The sequence below is a fragment of the Mustela erminea genome, chromosome 1 (genome assembly GCF_009829155.1).
Source record: "Mustela erminea isolate mMusErm1 chromosome 1, mMusErm1.Pri, whole genome shotgun sequence".
Lineage (NCBI taxonomy): Eukaryota > Metazoa > Chordata > Mammalia > Carnivora > Mustelidae > Mustela > Mustela erminea.
Window position 1 is genome coordinate 147,625,941 of NC_045614.1, and position 22,086 is coordinate 147,648,026.

Sequence of the window (22,086 nt, forward strand, 5' to 3'; positions counted from 1 at the left end):
AAATACTTTTTTTTTTTTTTAAGATTTTATTTATTTATTTGACAGAGAGAAATCACAAGTAGTCGGAGAGGCAGGCAGAGAGAGAGAGGGAAGCAGGCTCCCTGCCGAGCAGAGAGCCCGATGCGGGACTCGATCCCAGGACCCTGAGATCATGACCTGAGCCGAAGGCAGCGGCTTAACCCACTGAGCCACCCAGGCGCCCCCCAAAATACTTTTTAAAAAGCTAATATGGTACTGACCTTTAAGAGATAGTTTCTATTAAGTATTAGCAATGAGTAACAATCTTTCTACACAGCACAGGATAATACAGTTAATTGTGCTCTTTAGTTCTATCTGAAAGAATCATTTAAATTAATGATGATGATCATAGAATATTTGAGTTAAAAATATCCTGAATGATCATTTAATCCTTCAAATCTCACACTTAATAGCAGCTCTATGATTAGAAACCAAATATTTTATACCTAGAAAGCTAGTGACTTTCTTAACTGTAGAGCAGCAAACGTCATAAAACTTAGTAAATGCTCAGTTTGTAGTTAAATGCTCAGTTTGTAGTTAAAATTATTGAAAAATACTCTAAGTTTGATTCCTAGTTAAATTTTCAAATTCTGCCCTCTCATTATAACTCTTCTTTTTTAAAAAAAAAATCACAGTTATAAAAATAAATATGTCTTGGGATGCCTGGGTGGCTCAGTTGGTTAAGCAGCTGCCTTCGGCTCAGGTCATGATCCCAGCGTCTCAAGTCCCACATCGGGCTCCTTGCTCGGCGGGGAGCCTGCTTCTCCCTCTGCCTCTGCCTGCCATTCTGTCTGCCTGTGCTCACTCTCTCCCCTCTCTCTCTCTGATAAATAAATAAAATCTTTAAAAAAATAAATAAATAAATAAATAAATATGTCTTTACCTGTCTAGGGCCCATTTGTCTTAAAAACATGCTTACATGTTCTTTATGAAACTCAAGGAATATATCATACCAGAGATATAACTTACCAGCATAGCTAAAGATATATATAATTAGCCATACAACTTATCATCTCTACCATTTATATTTATAAACACTATTTCTTATTTCTCTATGTCACAAATCAAAAGAGTTCAAAAGACACATCATTGGCACCATGTCCCCATTTACTCCCAACAAGTCTGTTCTCTACATCAATTAACTTTAAAATATGTGTGTGTGTGTGTGTATCAGATTATTTTTCATCAGTCCTGCTCAAGACTCCCTGGAAATTTAAATTCATACATAAAATAAAACATGCCTTTAAACTTTACCTGATCTGGATCTTGCCTCCTCCTTTGACTTCACTTCTTTCCCCATCTTCAGCACCCGCCAGTTCCCCACCCCAGCCACCAATGGTTACCATATTTCATCCATACTTGTATGCTCTTTGTCATGGAACACATCTAGGTTATTTCTACTTCTTGGCTTTTACATAAACATTACCTTTCATTCATATATCAGACCAAATGTCATATCTCTGATCTCATCTTTCTATTTCTTCCTAGTACTTATCATTATCTGAAATGACCTTATGTATTTGCTTGCCTATTTTTATTTTGTTTCCCTGACTATATAGTACAAGTTTCATGAAAGCAAAGAACTTGTCCATTGCAGGTACTGTAATTGACCGTGCCAGATATTTTCATATATGCTTCCCATGCCAGGTACTAATATAAGTGTTAATATAAAATGTAGTTAAATTAATTTATTGAATGAATAATTTAAACTTTTATTGTTGATTGAAAATTACCATGCTGAATATTTGTTACTCTATTATCTTACAATATGGTAAGCTGTTTTAAGAGCTGCTGAGAATTTAAGAACTTCATAACTCCAGATTTCCATACAATTTGAGTGCTAATGTGCTTGGTTTTCTTAGGTTCATTGACTTATCCTTCTGTTGACAGTAAATCTTCTTTAAGTAACCAATAATCCCACTCTACCTTATCTACTATTGTTTTGAAATCAAGAAAAGGCAGTTTGGTATGCATTGTGTTCAAAGTAAAGGTGAAAAGGCTTTGAATGTAGATCTAGGCCACTCTTGTGTAAGAAAAGCATAGAAGCTTTCCTTATCAGATTTTGGGGCATCTGTTGGTCCTAGTACTGAAAAGCATTTTAAAAAACTGACTTTTTCTGTATGTACACAAAAAAGATCTAACAACTGTTTGTTTGATAAAATTTTACCAAGTAAACATACCCCTGTAACTTCCTCCCAAACAATAAATATAAATATAATCTATAATTTAGAAGCTGCCTCCTACTTCTTCCCAGTCATTGGCTTGGTTTCAAAGATGAGAAAATTATTTGGATTTCTATCACGATCAATTATTATTTTTTTTTTTAATATTTAATTTATTTTTTATTTTATTTTTTTTTATTTCCAGCATAACAGTATTCATTATTTTTGCACCACACCCCGTGCTCCATGCAATCCGTGCCCTCTATAATACCCACCACCTGGTACCCCAACCTCCCACCCCCCGTCCCTTCAAAACCCTCAGATTGTTTTTCAGAGTCCATAGTCTCTCATGGTTCACCTCCCCTTCCAATTTCCCCCAACTCCCTTCTCCACTCTAAGAATTTAGAATCATAACTTTTTTTTTTAATTTGACTTCTTTGGCTCAACAGAACCTTTGTAAGATTTATCCATATTGTTGCATGTAATAGTAGTTCATTCTTGTTGTTGTATAATATTTTACTGTATATATATATACCACAGTGCATTTATCCTTTAAATTGTTGACAGACATTTGGATTCTTTCTAGTTATTCGTTGTTACAAATACTGCTCTATGAATATCCTGGTTTTATGCTCATATATCTGATAGATATTTATGCTGTATTAGAATTGCATAAATACATATATTTATTTATATATAATAATAGATTATATGTCAATTCTTGAAGTTATCAGTCTTCTTCATTTGCCATTATGGTACTTGTGAAATTGTATCACATTGTTATATTAATGGGCCAATCCCTGATAAAGTCAAACTTCTTTTTATATGTTTATTGGCGATTCTGATCTTCTAATAAAATTCCTGTCCAAGTATTTTGTTTATATCTCTATTTGTCTTTATAGTATCAGTGGGTAGAAAGTGTGTGTGTGTGTGTGTGTGTGTGTGTGTGTGTGTTTGTAGATGTCTTTTGTCGAGATAATGCATTGCAAACATATTCTGCCATTCTGTGGTGCGTTTTAACATTCTTAATAGTGAATCCTGATGAGGAGAAATTCTAATTTTTATAAAAATAGTTTTATTTTTTTCTTTTATGCTTAAGCAGTTTTGTGCTATGCTACTCCATAGTCATGAAAATATTCTCCAATGTTTTGTTTTAGAAGGCTTATTGTTACAGTTTTTATATTTAAGTTTATTATCCATTTCTAATTTTCATATTTGGTTTAAATATATGTTAAGATTCATTCACAAAGAAAACCACAGTGAGGCAAATCATAATCAAATCACTAAAAATATGATAAGGCTATGTGAAATTATAACTTATTTGAGAGATTTACATTTTGGATGGTGACTTTGAATAATAGTTTAAAAAGAATTTTGAGACTTATTTATTTACCGGCCTCAGAATTCCAAATGGAACTTTAAGATGATAGGAGAGACAAATATGTGTTTAATTTTTTGAGGAAATACCTGAGCAATTTCCAGAGTGGTTGTAAAGTTTTCTATTTCAACAGCAATGTACAAGAGTTTTAGTTTTTCCATATTCTTGCTAACAATTTTCAATCTTAGCTATTCCACTGTGTATCTCATTACACTTTTAATTTTTCCTGATAACTAATGATGTTGAGTACCTTTTCATGCACTTATTGGGAATTCATATATCTTTCTTTATGAAGTGCCTGTTTAAATATTTTGCTCATTTTAGAAATTAAATTTTACTCAGTACTTAGAACAAAGGTTGCCATTCTCAGTGTTACACAGTTGAAAGAAGAAAAGTATAAATAAAATAGATGAGGATATAGGTACAGTAAAAGCAGACTCAGCCTCATGGAATCCTGTTGGTCATAATATGGGGAAACAGTGTTTGGACAGAATCTCAGAGGATTTAGGATCGGAATTTAAGCTTATGGGTTAGTTGTTATTTACTACTTGAATATCAGCTTATTCACAAGAAGGGGAGGGTCCAGCTTAATCAAACACTGTGTTCTCTTTTTTTCCTCAAATAACCTGAGGTTTAACTATTTGTATTCAATTTTAGAAGATTTTTAATTTTTTAAACATTAATAAATTATTAGCATTTCAAATGACACTATTGACACTTAGTAGCTATTAATAAGGTTCACATACTTTAAAAATGTAAACTAATGAAATATTTGTCTCTTGACAAAATTGAAATTGAAGAATTGCCTTTATATAGTCTACCAGTCATCAGGTTCTCATCATGATATCCACCCATTGTTTTTCCTTTATTGTTACAAGTGAAATGATACATTTTACAAGTAACATAATCAAGAAATGGGGAATTAGATGTAGTTATAAGATACTCAGGAGTTCAGGATCCAATGGCCTATGATGTGAAAAACAATTGAGGCAATTTCACTTAAATCTAGATATATAGGGCACCTACACTGACATTCACGTTATGGAAATAAACATGTTTTGTAAATTTTTTTGAACATCATACGTCATCAGTATCTATTTTTACCAAATACTGACATTTTTAAAAAATGTGCTTCTAGAATGATATTTTAGTAAGTTAAAGCAAGACAAGGTATCCTGATACCAATAGTATCCTGACACGTTCATCTCAGAAGTACTCGGATACCTAACATCCTCTGTCTTCCTTTAAGTGATATTAATTCCAGGATGCTTACCCTTATTTGATATCATAGAAATTCAAAGAGAATCTCAATTTCCCAAATCATGTTACTGCCTTTGCCAGAAAACTACTTGCACTATAAAAAAGAAAAACCCACGGTTGGCTGTTATGTGTAGCTAGTGAATGAGAGTGCTATCATTTCTGCTTCTCTATTTTCACTATTCTGTTGTTATCAATTATCTATCAAAAACTATAAAAGAGATGTTTACTGAAATGTGTGAAGCCTCAGAATATAACTAAAGATAAATGCTAAGTTATATATAATGTAATCTGCTTGCATAAAAGAACGATATTGTAGATTATATTTTCGACTATGTCACACACTTATCATCAATGGAAAACAACAGAGTTAGCCATGGCGTTAAACCAGCCCATGCCAATTTTGTTATTTCATATGCTGCTCTCAAAGCAATAGCTCTGGAAGAAATCCAAATGGAAACTCAATTCAATGGCACTCTGTATTCCAAAGGGTTTATGATGGGACCAGAAGTATAACAAATGTGACTTGAGGGCACAATGTTCTAAGAAGAAAAAATGACATATCTTACATAAAGGATGAGCTGATTTTAACTAGTGGGGGGCAAATTATAATATGTGCACGGATATTCAGATAAATAAGAACACAACAACATTACAGCTACATGAAATAATATACTCTACATACTCAAAATCTGAAGTTTCACTATCTGATTTAATTTTACCTCAGAGGTTTTTTTTTTTTTTTGCACTTTACATATTAAATTTTATTACTACCAGTATAACAACCTGTTGCTTTGTTTTCCTTTCCTTAGAGAACATTTCTTCTCTTTCCATTTATTGTAAACTAAATGAAGCTATTTATTGTCAGATGATAAACATGTCAACAATATCTACTTGTACATAGTAGAAAAGTTTCTTAGGCAAAATGACCATTTTTTCCCCCCTGAGGTAACAAAATATGTAATTTATCTAAGTACAAATGTTTCATTTACATTAGTGTAAACATGAGGCAAAAATGTAAAATTCTCACATTTTTAGTGATTTCTTTGGGTATGAGACCAGCATGAGGCTGGGAATTTTAGAGTAATTTTGCCATAAATTTGCTACAGATTTACTAGGCAGATGTTGGGTAGAAATACTTGTGTAAGGGGCAGCCTTGATAGCTCAGGTATTTAGGCACCTGCCTCTTGATTTTAGCTTAGGTTTGTTCTCAGGGCCTTGAGATCCAGCCCTGCATAGTGCTCCTCACTGAATGTGGAAACTGCTTAAGATTTTCTCTCTCCTTCTCCCCCTGCCCCTCCCTTCCCACCTCCTGCCTACATGCATGCTCTTTCTCTCTTTCTATATACAATATGTGTGTGTGTGCATTATGTATGTATGTGTGTGCACACAGAGCACATAAGCCATCTTCCCTTGAGTCACTCTAGAATCTTGGCACTAAGGATAAAAATTTGGTCCCAATGTGAAACACGTGAACAAGAAGGAAGGAGTTCAATTGCCTTCCTTCCCAATTACACTTAAATATCACCATAAAACTGTCCGTATTTCCTTTTCTTAACAAAATACAAATATTTGATGGATTAAACTTGCTAACATGCACCAGGAAACGGCTTATCTTTCCCTCTATTCAACAACCTTCCAACTTGCTTTCTGATTTCCCTCCCCTTGGCTTTTGATGGCAACTCAAGCTTTTCCCATGAGTTTACAGCGACTTTCAGATATTAGACGTGTCTTTATTTCAGATATTAAAAACTTCAGCACAACCCATGCAAAAACATCAATTCTCCTTGCATTTGACTACTAGCCCCAATCTATTCTAACACATGGCCAGGCAAGTAGTATCAAGGAAAAGGACATGTATTATCTCTTCTTTTATCTAGGTTTTGTGGAAACTAAAGCATTTAAAACTTAGGGAGGAGCACCCCTTTACCAAAAAATACTACAAATTAATAATACAAAATGTGGTACATGGCATCCCAAGATCTGTGCAATGAGTGACACTGAAGTTTGAGTTTCATTAGCTTCAAGGTAAATCCACCCCTGCCTTCACCTTGCCCTTCCTCTCTTTCTCCTCATCCTCTTCATTCTTCCAGGAATTAAAGTGTAATGAAGAAGGCTTCGAGGAGATAAAAGGTCTTTTTAGTGGGTGGAATTACTGGCTATCCTTTCTTGGCTCACTGGTTAGTTATTGCCCTCTGTCACGGCATAAGTCCAAACACTTGTACTTTTATGAAGCATGTTACTGGATTCTTTATGAACCACTCCTCTCTGCCCACCCCATGGTGATATCCACTACTATATGTTCTCTGGCAAAAATGTGGCAATCCTGAGCTGACCTTTTGATTTCATTCTCAGCTAGTGCCTCTGGCATATTACACATGAAGTCCTCACTATGGCAAATATCCTTTTTTTTTTTTTTTTTTTTTTGGTGAGGGAGGGGCAGTACTTTCAATAGCTGTGTTCCACAGTTTTCACTTGACTCAAAGCAACGTAAACCCCCTTGATTGTCAAATTCTAGAATTTTGGCTTGCTTCTACTATGATTTCTCTTCTCTTTACCTTATTCATGTAGGGTGAGCTCAAGGCATCCTCCCGGCTTCAAAACTTTCAATGTGAGAGTCAAGTTGCTGTTTCCTGGCTGCCAAAACTCTAGGAGGCAATAGGTCAAGCTCTCCTAAAATGTCAATAGTCTCCACCCTGATAGCAAGGCCCTGGGTTTCTGAGCTCAGGAACACGCAATCAGGGAGTAAGAGGTTAATTTCTCCTCCTTGACCCCAACTTCTCCTGATCTCTTCAAGGATTTTTAGAGCTTTCTAATTCACTTGAAGGGGTACCTATGAGGAGGAGAGGGAAATCCTCACAGTTATCCTTATTCTTACAAATTCCTTCATCTAAAGAAATCCTGTCCTCACTGATACACCTTTAGCCTTAATCTATATAGGTTTCCGGTGAGTAATGGCTGCTGGGTTAGTTTGGCTTTCTTTTCATCAGTCCCATTATGATGTATGCAGTACCTCTCTTTGAATTATGGAATTTGGATTAGCAACCAAAAGCATAAACAGTGTGGCTTTAGCCAAGGTTATAACGGGAAAAGTCCCCTTCCCCTTCTAAATGTTGTCGTGCTTTTTCTTACAGGCTGTGAAATGACCAAGCCACTATTTAACCCAAATTAAATACTGGCTTTGTGACCTAGAAAAGTGATTCATCCAGAATTCTGTTCCTTTATGGTTTATGGAATACCAGTGTAAAGGCTTGCAAAGTGCAAACCTATTATTTAAGGTGAGAAATGGGCTTTTAGAGATGTCTCAAAATTATCATTGTTTAAGTTATGTGGGGGCTCGGAACTCTTTCTCTTTTTTGTACCTGGCTTCCTTTTTTAAATTTTTTTTTATAAACATATAATGTATTATTAGCTGTTTGAGCTTTATTAAATGAAGTTTTTATAGTTTCAAATTTTTCTTTCCCTTTTATACCAAATAAAAATCTTTTAGCAGCTATTCATTGTGCATTGGCCAGAGTCCATCTTTATTCACTTAGGTATTTTAAATCTCTTGCTATTAGAGCATAAGCCGTGTGGACAGTCTTATTTTTATTCTATTCCAACTTATTTGATCCATTTTCTATGATCAACTGCCCAAGCACTCTACCATGACTTTATTTATATACTCTTTACACCTGGAATTCTTATCCTTTTCATTCTACCTTATTTCTATTTATTCTTTAATAAAATCTCTCTAATACATCAACACAGAATGGATGGATGGTCCTTATACAGAATTGCTAGTATGTTTTTATTTTTTTCTGCTTATGAGACACAATCAGTTGGCTATACATTATTTTTTTTTCTTCAGTCACTAGTATTGAGCCACTACCCTATTCAGAATGCATGTAGTAATTTGTCTTCCCAACAGCATTGTAAGACTGTGAGACTTTGCCTTACATCCATAGAACTATGCCTCAAAGGTACTTATTAAATCTTATATTTTCATTGATTCACATATGAGAGAATTGATAGAGCAGCCAAGAAAAGAGAATTTTTATATGCAGACTAAACAAAATAGCTGAATTTTAAGAATAGAATTAAGAGGTTCTCTTGTAACAACCACTTGAGAGTCGCACTGTAAGAGGCAACAAGCTTTCCTCTTCTTCTCTGCCATCTGCTTGGCAGCCACAAAGCAGCAACCATGCATGAATGCATCTCCATCCATGCTGGCAAGGCTGGTGTCCAGATTGACAATGCCTGCTGGGAGCTCTATTGCCTGGAACATGGCATCCAGCCCAATGGTCAGATGCCAAGTGACAAGACCACTGGGAAAGGAGATGACTCCTTCAACACCTTCTTTAGTGAGATGGGTGCTGGCAAACATGTGCCCAGGGCAATATTTGGAGACCTGGCACCCATAGTAATTGATGAAGTTCACAATGGCACCTACTGCTGGCATTTCCACCCTAAGCATCTCATCACAGGCAAGAAAGATATTGCTAATAACTGTGCCCAAGGACACTACACCATTGACAAGGAGATCATTGACCTCATCACCTCTCTCTGTTGATTATGGCAAAAAGTCCAAGGTGAAGTTCTCCATTTATTCAGCCCCCCAGGTTTCCACAGCTGTAGCTAAGCACTACAATTCCATCCTCCCTATCAACACCACCATGGAGCACTCAAATTGTGCCTTTATGGTAGACAAAAAGGCCATCTATTACATCTGTTGTAGAAACCTTAATATTGAACGCTTAACCTACACTAACCTGAACAGGTTGATACGTCAAACTGTGTGCTCCATCACTGCTTCCCTAAGAATTGATGGAGCCCTGAATGTTGTTCTGACAGAATTCCAGACCACCGACTGTTCTGTCCCCACATCCACTTTCCTCTGGTCGTATATGCTACTGTCAACTCTGCTGAGAAAACCTACCATGAACAGCTTTCTGTAGCAGAGACCACCAGTGTGTGCCTTGAGACAGTCAACCAGATGGTAAAATGTGCCCCTCGCCATGGTAAATACATAGCTTGTTGCCTGTGGTACCATAGACACATGGTTCCAAAAGATGTCAACATTGCCATTGCCAGTGTACCAACCACTTTGTGGACAGATGCTCCTCTGGCTTCAAAGTTGGCACTGGTTCTCAGTATTCCAATGTGCTACCTGGTAGAGACCTGGCCAAAGTACAGTGAACTGTGTGTATGCTGAGTGGCACTATAGCTATTGCTGAGGCCTAGGCTTGCCTGGACCACAAGTTTGACCTGCTGGATGCCAAACATGCCTTTGTTCACTGGTATGTGGGTGAGGCCATGGAGGAAGGAGAGTTTTCTGAGGGAAGGACTACTAAAGTTAAAGATGTCACAAAGGTTTGTCTCCCTCTCTGATTTTTTCCCATTCGGTTTTCCCTCCCTTCCCCTATGGTCATATGTGCTATTCCTTATATTCTACATATAAGTGAAACATATGTTAATTGTCTTTCTCTGCTTGACTTATTTCACTGAGCATAATCCCCTCCAATTCCACCCACATTGGTGCAAATTGTACATATTCATCTTTTCTGATGGCTAGGGAATATTACATTGTATAGATGAACTGCATCTTTATCACAAATAATGAGTCACTGAACACTACATTAAAAACTATGATGTACTATATGTTGACTAACTGAACTAAATCAATCAGTCGATCAATCAATCAAACAGTTTCCTCTCCGTCAAAAAAAAAAAAAAAAGTCACAAAGGTGCTGCTTTTTACAGGGAAGCTTACTCTGTTTTAAACATTGAAATGTTGTGCTCTGACCAGCTAATTTGTATGTAATAGTGTACACTCTCACACACAATTACTGACCTATGATTTAAAATGTGACTTTTTGTTATATCTACCCAAGCTGGAGGGGAGTTCGATGGGGGGATGGGGTAATTGGTGATCTGTATTAAGGAGAATACTTGATGTAATGAGCACTGAGTGTTGTATGGAACTGAAGAATCACTGAACTCTATCTGAAACTAATAACACAGTATATATTAACTAAATTGAGTTTAAATAAATAAAAAAAGCAAAAAGTAAAAAAAAATAAAATAAACAAAACATGATGCTTTGTTATAGACTCAAGTTGACCATTTTTCTGGTGAGTTTGAATAAAGCATTTCCTGTCTTAAATGGAAAAAAAAAAGAATAGAGTTAAAATAATCTAATTTTTTCTTTTAGGAAGCATATGCATGAAAAAAGATATCTGGAAAACAATTCATCAAAGAAGCTGTAACAACTTGCTATGACATATTTTCTGTTATCAACTACTATCAACTGGGCAAGTGGCAGTCATGGGTCAGTGCAACAAAAGTCAGAGAGGATCGTTTTGTTTTTCTCTTTCCCCCTGCCCTCCTCCTCCTCTTTCATCTCATTTTGATTAGATCACATTATATAATGTTTAGTAAACTTTGTCATTCAGAGCATCATCATAAAAGACAAAGATGAGGGGTAGAGTCTTTTCTAAGACCACAGAGTGTATATCTAGCTTATTTATCTATTTATTTATTTATTTAGGCATTTATGCTATTAGTTAGAAAGACGAGTTAGTACAGATCAGTTATACCCAGAATGTACGACACCCACTGACTCAAGCTCAAGTGGTCATAATATTCTAACTCTTCCCTCTGTTTCCATCCTTGGCCCCCTTCAATCCATTACAATTTCAGAAACTGATGTGATACTTTAAATTATATTTCACACCATTTTCTTTTCCAGCCTAAATCTGACAATAATCTTCCATAATATTCAAATCAAAGCCAGGGTCCTTACAATTAACTCCAAGCTACTGTATGACTACTCCTCACTGTCCATTGCATCCACCCTATAATTCCATTTCATCTGGCACTATTCTCCACCTTTATCTTTCACCTTCAGGGCCTTTGCACTTGTTGTTGTATCAGCCTACAAATCTCTTCCCCCCAGGTGTCCCATGACCTTATCTTATACTTTTTTCAGCTTTCTTACTTTTCCAAATATCACCTTCCCCTCTGTCACCCTATGTACAATGACATTTCCCCACCTTTTTCACAGTTTTATTTTCTTCCCCAGTTCTACATATTTACTAACTTCCTTTATTCCTTATCTTTTCTCCTCCAACGGGATATAGATTCCATAAGCACAGGAAGTTTTGTGTGTTATGTTCATTATTACATCCCTAGCATGCAGCACAGCACCTGATACTAAATAGAAGCTCAATGAAGATTTGTTGGATGAATGAATGTGTACTTATAGGAATGCCAGAGTACCAAAGCAATGGGGGTTATACAGCAATGTATAAAACATAATCTTTATGTTCAAGGAGTTCACAATATGCTGGAGGAGATCACTATGAACACAATTGAAGATAAAACAAACCCCAAATAGGTTACAAAGAAGTATTACGGTAAAGACTGCCCCAATAAGTAATAATTGTCCTTAATCCTGAAGAACAAGATCTGGTGAATATGAGAAAATGAGGTAAAAACCAATTTTTGCCCAATAATAGAGCACGAGTAAAACAGTAAGTCAGTGTTAGGCAAATATGTTGCATATTGAGATAGAATTGATAACGGAGTTTGGTGAAGTGTTGATATGAGGAAGTAGAGTCCAGCTAGAAAGGTTAGATCAGTGCCATGCCAGAGAAGATTCTGAATGTCAGATGAGGGGAGTGAGTGATATTTTATAGATAGCAGGGTACCTTGTAAAATTTTTGAGCAGAAAAATGAGCTGGCCATGCTTGTGCTTTGGAGGAAAAAATGGGAGTCAGGGAAAGAACAGGACAGATTAGAAACAGAGAGATCAGTTAGAAAATTATTGAAATATTTGTGGAAGTGCATGAAGGCTAAAGCAGGTATTGGGAACAGAAGTGGAAGTGAAAGGTTAGATTTCAGTGAAAACAGAGGGTAGGATGGAAAGAACTTGGTGACTAATTTAATTTTTATCATAAAAGTGCTGTTCATTATCCATGCAGATAATGTTTTGCCCCTACTATCAATGAAAAGTGTTCATTTGAATTAAACATTTTATTTCTATTCAGTCCTACGTTGTGAAAAGATGTTTAGAAGCAGAAAGTCTAAGGACCCTTTCTTTGCATTGCACTAAGAATTCATATGGAATAAAAATGTACTCCTAGACTGAAATTTCCAGTGATGTCAGAGCTCTGAGTAAGACTAATTTGTGCCTGTAACCATCAGATCCAAACAATGGTCTGGCACATATGGGAAGCCAGTCATCCTCATTGCCTCAATTCCACCAGGGAATGATAAAAGAAAGAATATTCTTAACGTGAAACATTTCACGCTTACAAGAGGAAGATGAGCAGCTCTTTCGATGAGAACAAAACCTCCAAAAATATCTCTCAAATTAGAGCAAGAGGCTTGCATACTAGAAGACAAAACACAACAAACAAATAAAGGTGATCAAAACACGCTCAGAATAGCTGAGCAGCAAACAAAGACAGAAAGGGTTATGTTGGGGACACAGCAACATAATTGGATTCCTCTGCCAATCCTGGTAATTAAAATGGAGACACTCAGTACCTTAGTTGCTCTGCAATCCCATAATATGTTTGAGATTAACAACCCTTGAATCCTGGTTTTACTGCTATATTATTTGAATATACAATACGTATCTCTTGCCATTTTCAGAATACACAGATCAGGGTTCCTGTAGGGCTGAGAGGATTTAGAAGCAGCTAACGAGAGAGAGTCTGACTCGAGCTCTCCATCTCATTTTCTTCTGCCATGGATATTTGGGCCAAATTTGAACAGAAAACAAACAAACAAAAAAGAGGAAGTAGCAAGCTTGCTTGCAGTGATTTAAACCTTTGCTTTCCTATTTCTGAGGGGGGAAAAAGAAACAGTTGCTGTTTTGTAGCTTTGTATAGTCACTTCTCTGTTTTGCCAGCATGGGGTGTGTGTGTGTGTGTGTGTGTGTGTGTGTGTGTGTGTGTAGTGCAGGCGCGCGCGTGTGATCTCACCAGTGCCTTGTAAAAATGAAAGATATAAAATGCGTTGTTGGCTTGAGCTGCCTGGCTGGATTATCTGTGAAGGACCATTATCTTCACTGACACTGCCTTACCTGACGAGCTTCAAACCCCCTGTGTCTCCCAGATCCCTGCTGTACCCATCTGCAGAGGTGGGATGAGGTCTCCTCATTGGTCTGTGGCCTTACCTGGCTGGTGCCCATAGGTATCCCACAACCGACTGGCCATGCCAACCAGCCACATGCAGGAGACTCTGCACATACAAAGACCCCTCTGTTGCTGAAATACTTTTCTGATTTTAGATGGTAATTTTGGCTGAATTCCTGCTTGCAGAATGAGAGCTCCTCCAGGCTCTAGTGGAGGTGCTCGTCAGGCAGCAGAGATGGTATTATTACAAAGGAGATGGGAAGTACATGCCAGTAATTAAGATTGTGTCTTGCCCCGAAGGTATCCCTGGTCTTTCTGTATGTTAGTTAGCTGATCCTTCAAACCCTTTGAGAGGTAATGATGAAGTTCATACAAACACTGAGCTTTATATGTAATTTCTACTACTAAACGGGAGGGAGGCAAACAAACACATAAAGCACGTTGGTAATGCCTGAGAAAAAAATCTCAATGATATTGGATATGCAGCCCAGAAGACAGGGACTCCTGAACACTTGTATTTTAGGTTAAAGGGGTTGTTTCCAGAAGGTCTGGTCATGGTGACATGTATCACAAAGAGACCAGGGTAAAAGGAAGTTGAAAGGGCTTAAAGGAAAGCATAGGATGTTTCTGAAATATTTTACTTCTGTTTCCTCCCTGGACTAATCGCTCTTACAGAACAAAACCCAGCCAACAGTAGTAGCTCAGCACTAGTTCAGCATGGCATGGTGAGGAACAGAGCCCAGTTCATAGCTTACCTGTCTGTTTAGTGAAAGAGGAGGTGAGAAGATCCGAGGTAAATCAGTGATGATTTTCACCTCAGTGTACACATCTGTCAATCTTTAGTGGGCACTGGCCATAGCCAAGGAACAAGTGAAACTCACACTTTTAAAATGACTGAAATTATACATAACTACATTTTGTCATTAAAATAATAGGCATTCCTAGGGTAAAATTCCAGTCTAAGCATGTGGAAAATCCTATAATTCATGCTTTTTTTTTTAAAGATTTTATTTATTTATTTGACAGAGATCACAAGTAGGCAGAGAGGTAGGCAGAGAGAGAGAGGAAGGGAAGCAGGCTCCCTGCTGAGCAGAGAGCCCGATGTGGGACTCGATCCCAGAACCGTAAGATCATGACCTGAGCCGAAGTCAGCGGCTTAACCCACTGAGCCACCCAGGCGCCCCTATAATTCATGCTTTTAATCATTCATTTATTCAATAGATATTTACTGCAAGCTTTGCTGCGGCATTGGCCACTGCTGGGTGGTACATGGGATGATCACTGTTTTCAGAGGTTTTTTACACTAGATGATCCACTCGGTCAGATAGTGCTTGAGAAAAATGGGACACTGTAAGCAGATGTGAATGATGTTAGACTAGTAAAACATTAGAAGTACTTACAGGAGAGAAAAAGGATGGATTTCTTTTTAAAAATCAAAAAGATGTATCCCTCCACCCTTTCCCCATGTCCTTATTTATATTGTTGCAATTTTAAATGGACTAAGAGATTATAGTGGAAAGGGAGCCCAGCCACAATACAGTCTCATGAATGCTGAACACGATCTTCCCCCAAAGGCTCAAAATAGCCAAGAGAAATCTGATGGTTCTGTTATTCCTAAGAAGAAATTCCATCCTATCTTGTGATTTAATTTAGTTAAAAAATTCTGATTTGTGATTTACTGCATAAATTCTTCATTACTTCAAGAGGATCATGCCATCTCTTGATCTTCAACAGCCCAATATTTTTAATTCATATTCAATAAAAATAAAACATGACATGCTTTATGTTGAGGATGAAAACAGGGCACTATAAAATAAAACAACGGATGAAGTGTCAAAACTCCTCCAGTATGGACAATCTTTGCATTCATATGACCTTTATTTTTTTTTTTAAAGATAGCACCTATTAGAAAAATCAAAATAGATTTTTCTGCCCAGAAAAGTCACACTAACCTCTTGTAACTATTAATGTCAGTGCAAAAATACCTTTAATGAAAATAAGAGCAGTATTTCTTCTGAGCACCGGTATTGTTCCAATGGCCGCTGGAGTCTGAGTATTTGAGTTCAAGGAGAATTTTAGGATCTGAGACTATCAGGAGAAAAAGGCTCAAGTTTGGGGCTCCATGTGCTCAGCAGGAGTTACATTTCATAGCAGTTGCTCCAGGGGGAGAAGAGAAGCAGATGCAGCTGCGGAGAGAAGCCGGCCTCTGCTCTGGGATGCTTTCCACAGAGCTGGGGCTCCGTGCTGGTGAATGTGGGAGCCTCACAGCATTTTGACGGGTGCGGTGGTTCAGTTGTTATTAGGGAGTGTCATTGTGCCCTGATGGCAAGCACTCGAGTGTTCAGAGGGGGAATCACGGATATCAAATGGAGAAAAACAATACACAGGAGCCTACTATCTTTAAGCGGGTAAATTATCTTTTTCTTGAGAAAGCAGAAAATGTTAATGGCTAAGTCTGCCAAGACATTTTATAATAAAGGTAAATAAAGAAACAAAAGATTGTTGCAGTACTTTCGCGTGCAATTAAAGCATGTCATTCAGGACTCTGAATGAATCAAGGATCATGGATATAAATGTGTGGATATCATAAAAAGTACAATTTGGCTTGATTTTTGTCTTTAGGAAAAATGCTTTGTACCGGGGGATTTTTTTTTATCTATGCAGTAATATTTGATATCATATTTCTATCTTATATCAAGATTTGAGCAAAAGTACATTTTATTCCCATTTATTTTCTATTTTTTCCCTCTTACAATCCATCTTAGTGGAGTATCTTTTCATCAAGACTAAATTTTATTAGTCAAAGCTTCTTTTGTTTTAGATGATAAAATAGTTACTGATTTATAAAATTAGGTTAGGGAGGAAAAAAATAGAACCTGTGAAATAAGGAGTTCTCAGAAACAACAGAGCTGCTCAGGCTGGACAATGCTGGCTTCGTCTCCCTGTCTCCTCTGCCTTGAAGGGAATGCTTTTACCAGATTCACTGGAAAAGTTAGGCTTTCTTTCACCTCTGGGTTACTTCAGGACATGCTGAAGAAGAACTGACCTCCTTACCCCCAAACCGTGCCTGCACCCAGCAATCCACTGGTTAGATGGTAGAAAGCCATAAGTAAAAGTTACTTCTCTGATGTCACAATGGAGTACATTTGATTATTAAAATGATTTCCTAAGTATCCCACTGTCAGCCCTCTCACAAATGACAAGTAGATTGATAGAAGAAAATATGTCACATCCTTAAGATGAGGTGACATGACAAACTAGAATAAACATAGGATGTGTTGTCAGAACTCTTGGGTCTATGTTCAAGTACTGCCTTTATCAGCTGTAGAGAGTAAGGCATTTGGTCTTCCTGACCTTCATAATCCAAATATATGAAAGAATAATAATACCTCTTCCAGTTAACTTACAGTGATTCTATGGTGACTGAATGGGAGAAGGATATGCAAGCATACTTTCAATCCAGAAGCCTAAAATGTGCTACTGATATTTCCTTGTATGTGGCACATTCTCAGTATGTACATATTGAATGAAGGACTTGATATGCCATGAAATCCTTCTAGGTAAGGCAAGACAAACAGGATGGGCCCTCCCTACCACCAAAAAGAAGACAAAGAAGAAGGAGGAGGAGGTAAAAAAAAAGAAAAGGTGGATAGTGAAACTTCATAATTTTGTTAAAGATTTTACTACTTATTTGAGAAAGAGAGAGAATGAGAGCAGGGAGAGGGGCAGAAGGAGAGGGAGAGAGAATTTCAAGCAGACTCTGCTGAGCAGGAAGCAGAGAGCCCACCATGATGCTCTGACTGTGGGGCTTAATCTCACAACCCAGAGTCAAACTGAGTTGAACACCCAGCTGACTGAACCACCCAGGTGTCCCAGTGTAACCTCTTCAGAAAACATTTGGCTTATCTACTGAAGCTGACATTTTATATACCACATGACCCCCAAATTCTACTATGTATATACCCAGAATAAGTTAACATCTATTTTTATCAAAGGCATATACAAGGTTCATAACAGTATTATTTATAATAATCCCAAACTGAAAAATATGCAAACACCTATCAATAATAAAATAGGTAAATAAATCATGCTGTGTTTATCCAGTGGAATACAATACAGCAATGAGAATGAATGGACTATGATGACACATAAAAATATGAGTGAATCTCACAAACACAAATTGAGTGAAAAAAGCCATACACAAGAGAATATATCAGGATTCTGTGTATATAAGGTATAAACATGGGCAAAAGTAATCAATGATGAAAGAAGTCAGGAAGTTTTGTTCTTGAAGGTGTAGTGACTAGGCATTTTAGGATGTTGATAATGTACTGTTTTGTTAATGTGTGTTTACTTTGTAAAAACCCATAGGCAACACTTACAAATAGCACATTTTTCTTTGTGTATACTATATACTTCAATAGAAGTTTAAACCATCTGAGTTAGGTGAGATTTGAGGTGTTTGGGAGTTGTTTTTTGTTTAGTTTGGTTTGGTTTGGTGTGTGTGTGTGTGTGTGTGTGTGTATTTTAGATTTGAATTTAATCCTTCCAGATGCTCTGAATTCACTCTGATTCCCATAGAAGACATCTTGAGTCCTCATATTAAACCCATCTTTCTCTGCTTATCAATAGGAGAGACAAACTTAGCAAATTCACACAGTATTCATGTAACCTATCACACTTACCACACATATTTACGTCTTAAAAAGAGGGCCTCTAAGAGAGAAAAATGTCAAACATTTTTCATCATACACAAAGGTGTAGATCACTAATAGTTGGCTTTCATCGATCACTTAAGAAGATCATCTCAAGGGAAAAATCTCTTGATTTTCCTCAAATCATACTATGTAGGAGGAAATGTATTCTTTTTTTCAGATAATGCTAGATTACAAAAATCAAATTTAAAAGAAGGAAAGGAAAGATGCTGAGGTTACAGAAAGTGCAGGGAAGGATATCTATCCTCAGTCTATAACAAGTATCTCTCTTGAGCTTTCAGTTTGTATCAAACACTGTGCTATTCCCTGGGGTTTCAACAGAACAATATGCCCTCATAAAGTTCACAATCTAGTAGTAGAAAGAATTAATTTTCTCTTTTTTTTTTAAGATTTTATTTATTTATTTGACAGAGAGAGAGAGAGAGAGCACAGCAGAGGGAGCAGCAGGGGGAGAGAGAGCAGGGAGCCTGACGTGGGGCCTGATCCCAGGACCCAGGATCATGACCTGACTGAACCACCCAGACACCCCAAGAATTCATTTTTCAAACAGGGAATGTAAGTTACAACTTTGTTTCAACTTATAGAAGGTACACAGTACTATACAAAGTTGCGTCACTTTCTGACTGTTGAGGAAGTTACCTAACCTCTATGCTTGTTTCTTCTTTATTGAAAAGAACTATTAATTGTACACACATAGGATTGTCATGATGATGAGAAGAATTAACATTCATAGAGTGCTTAAAACAAGGCTTGGAACATTAGCATACATAGCACATTTCATCAATGTAAATTATGTAGCTTTCATATTTTGGGAATCAGGCTATCTTTATCATTGATGATGCCATATTTACTAACAGGGTGTGACAGTTATTATCTAAACATGCTTGGACATGTTTATTTTTGGTTGCTTGATTAGACATTTTTTCAGGTCCATTTGAGGAAAGAGTGAGTCCTAATAATATCAGGAAAACTTAATTTGAAACCTTCTGGTAAACTCAATAAATTACCTATGAAAGTCTTCCAGTGAAGTAGAAACTTGGAGCAAACTTTTAAAAGCCAATGACTTAAATCTTGGAGCAAACTTTTAGGAAGCACTGCACCAACAATGGTTCTGATGGCTTAAAAGACAACAGCATGTGGAAACACATGAGTATTGATCTTTCTGACTTGAAAAGGAAATGAAAGTTGAATTTTGAATGTGAACATTTTAGGAATATATTTATTTCATTTTAAAGTTCTTTTTTATGTATATGCAAGAGGGAAATATGGTAAGTAGGTCTAACTATTTCTGAAAGAGCTCTTTTACAAGGGTAAAATAAAAATTCTGAGTATGAAACATTGTGTCATAGTTTAATTGGCATCACATTGTCTTTCTAAGTGGTAACACATAACGTAAGGTATATCTTGCCATCGCCAGTGTCTTAATTCCAATGAAATATGGTAAGTATTCATTAAATAAATGAAATTATGTGATGAAAGCATAAAAGAGGAAATAGATCTTCTTAAGAAGCTCAAAGAAAACCCCTGAAGAATAATTATTGAGATGAGATCTGAAGAAAGGGCTGTATTGAAGAAGTAGGGAGAGAAGAAGAGTGTCCTAGGCAGAGACAACAGCATGTGCAAAGATCCTAGAGCAAGAGGGAACATGACACTCAAAAGGTATAATTAAGAAAACAGTGGTCATGTAACAACCGTATTTCAACTGATTTCCAAGATTTAGCTTCCATAAATTGAAAGCAAACTCTTCCCTTACACATATTGAAAGTATATTCAATTTCCAGAACTCTCATTCTGGTTTGGAAGCTGATGTCTTTCCTCTAGCACATCTCATTTTTATTTTTAGCTGAAAAGGGAAATCTGCACTCGTTGACAAAAAGATATTTTGTATTAGCTGTTAAATGTCTACACATGGTCATTAATTCAATATGATTTTATAATGACAGCTTTTTAAAAATTGAATAAATATCACTTGATTATGATAAATAATATAATGAATCCTGATACAAAATATGAAAACTGAGTCACTGCACAATGCAAGTTAAATCATAATGAAATACTTTGAGTTTAATTTCAATGTAATTCAAATTACATTGTCACTTTTACATTGTCATTACATTGTTACTTTTTTTCTTTCTTTTCAATATAATGAGCTAATTACCTCCTTAAGACCTCTATATAATAACATTTATAGGGCCAGAAAAGTATCGTGCTCTATGAACTCCAAAAACACTTATGATAAGTATGTATTTAGGATAAATTTGGTAGATTGTGGTAGAAATTATTTTTATGTGTTTCACTGTCATGTTGAAAGTGTAATATTCATTCTTATTGTTTTCAGATTTTCCAGTCACTTTTATCTTGTTAATATTTTTTACCTTATATTCTTCCCTTTTTATGTTTGTTTTTAATTCTTTGGTGATTTGAAGAGTAAATAGTCTGCTTTAATTCTCCTAGAATATTCATCAACAATTTTAAAACATAGACCATTCTCTAATTATATTATCACAAGCCATCGTAGTGGTTGAGTTCCCTTTTCTATAAGATGAGGAAATTTTATTTGCTTTTTTAGATTCTTTACTTGTTAAGCAGGTTCCATACCCAGCATGGAGCCCAACATAGGGCTTGAACTCACAGCCTTCAGATCAAGACCTGAGCCAAGATCATGAGTCGTGTGCTTAACCTGACTGAGCCACCAAGGTGACCCTTAAATTCTATTATTTTTTAACTGCTGCCCTTCCAACTTCTGAATTTTAGTTCATAATTAACTGATATTTTGACTGAGTATATTTTCTACTGATGAGATTTTTTCCCCAGAACCACATTATCATAGAGTTCTATTAGAATTCTCTTATGAACTTGACTATTTTCAGTCTTTCAACTTTTCTAATGAATACACTGGCAAGTGTTTTCTGATCTTTCTCAGTGTTACATGGTGAAAAAACCCCGATAACTTATTTTAAATCATTTGTCTCTTTTAGGTCATTCATGCTTTCTATTACCTTATTCCATATTTGATGAACCTGTTGGTACTGCTTATAGAGATCTTTGGTACTTTTTAGTAAAGTACACAGAAAAGGTAGGAAAAGGAATGAATGATCACTGATGGTTTTGATGTGAACAAGAATTTAAATCATAGACTACCCTTTAAAAAAATAATACACATTTTATTACGGAAGAGATCAATTTCAGGGAAGTTGGTCAGGCAGTTTTTGTCCTATAGAACCTCAGTAATTAAATTTAAATCTGAAATTTGTAGATACAATATCCTCATTTGCAAATTGGCAAGGCTCACTAAAAAAATGAGAACTTCAATGCAGTTCTGCTTCCGTGACCCTTGTCACTAATGCCACCACAATATTTCTTATGCTTTTCTTAAGATTTTTGTTTGTTGTTTGTTTGTTTTTGAGAGAGAGTGCGCATAGAAGTAGAGG

The 22,086-nt window shown here is 36.3% G+C and overlaps 1 pseudogene; it reads left to right on the top strand.

Moving 5' to 3' along the window:
- Positions 1-8,932: 8,932 nt before the first annotated feature.
- LOC116591177 overlaps positions 8,933-22,086 on the top strand; it is a 39,394-nt pseudogene continuing 26,240 nt past the window's right edge.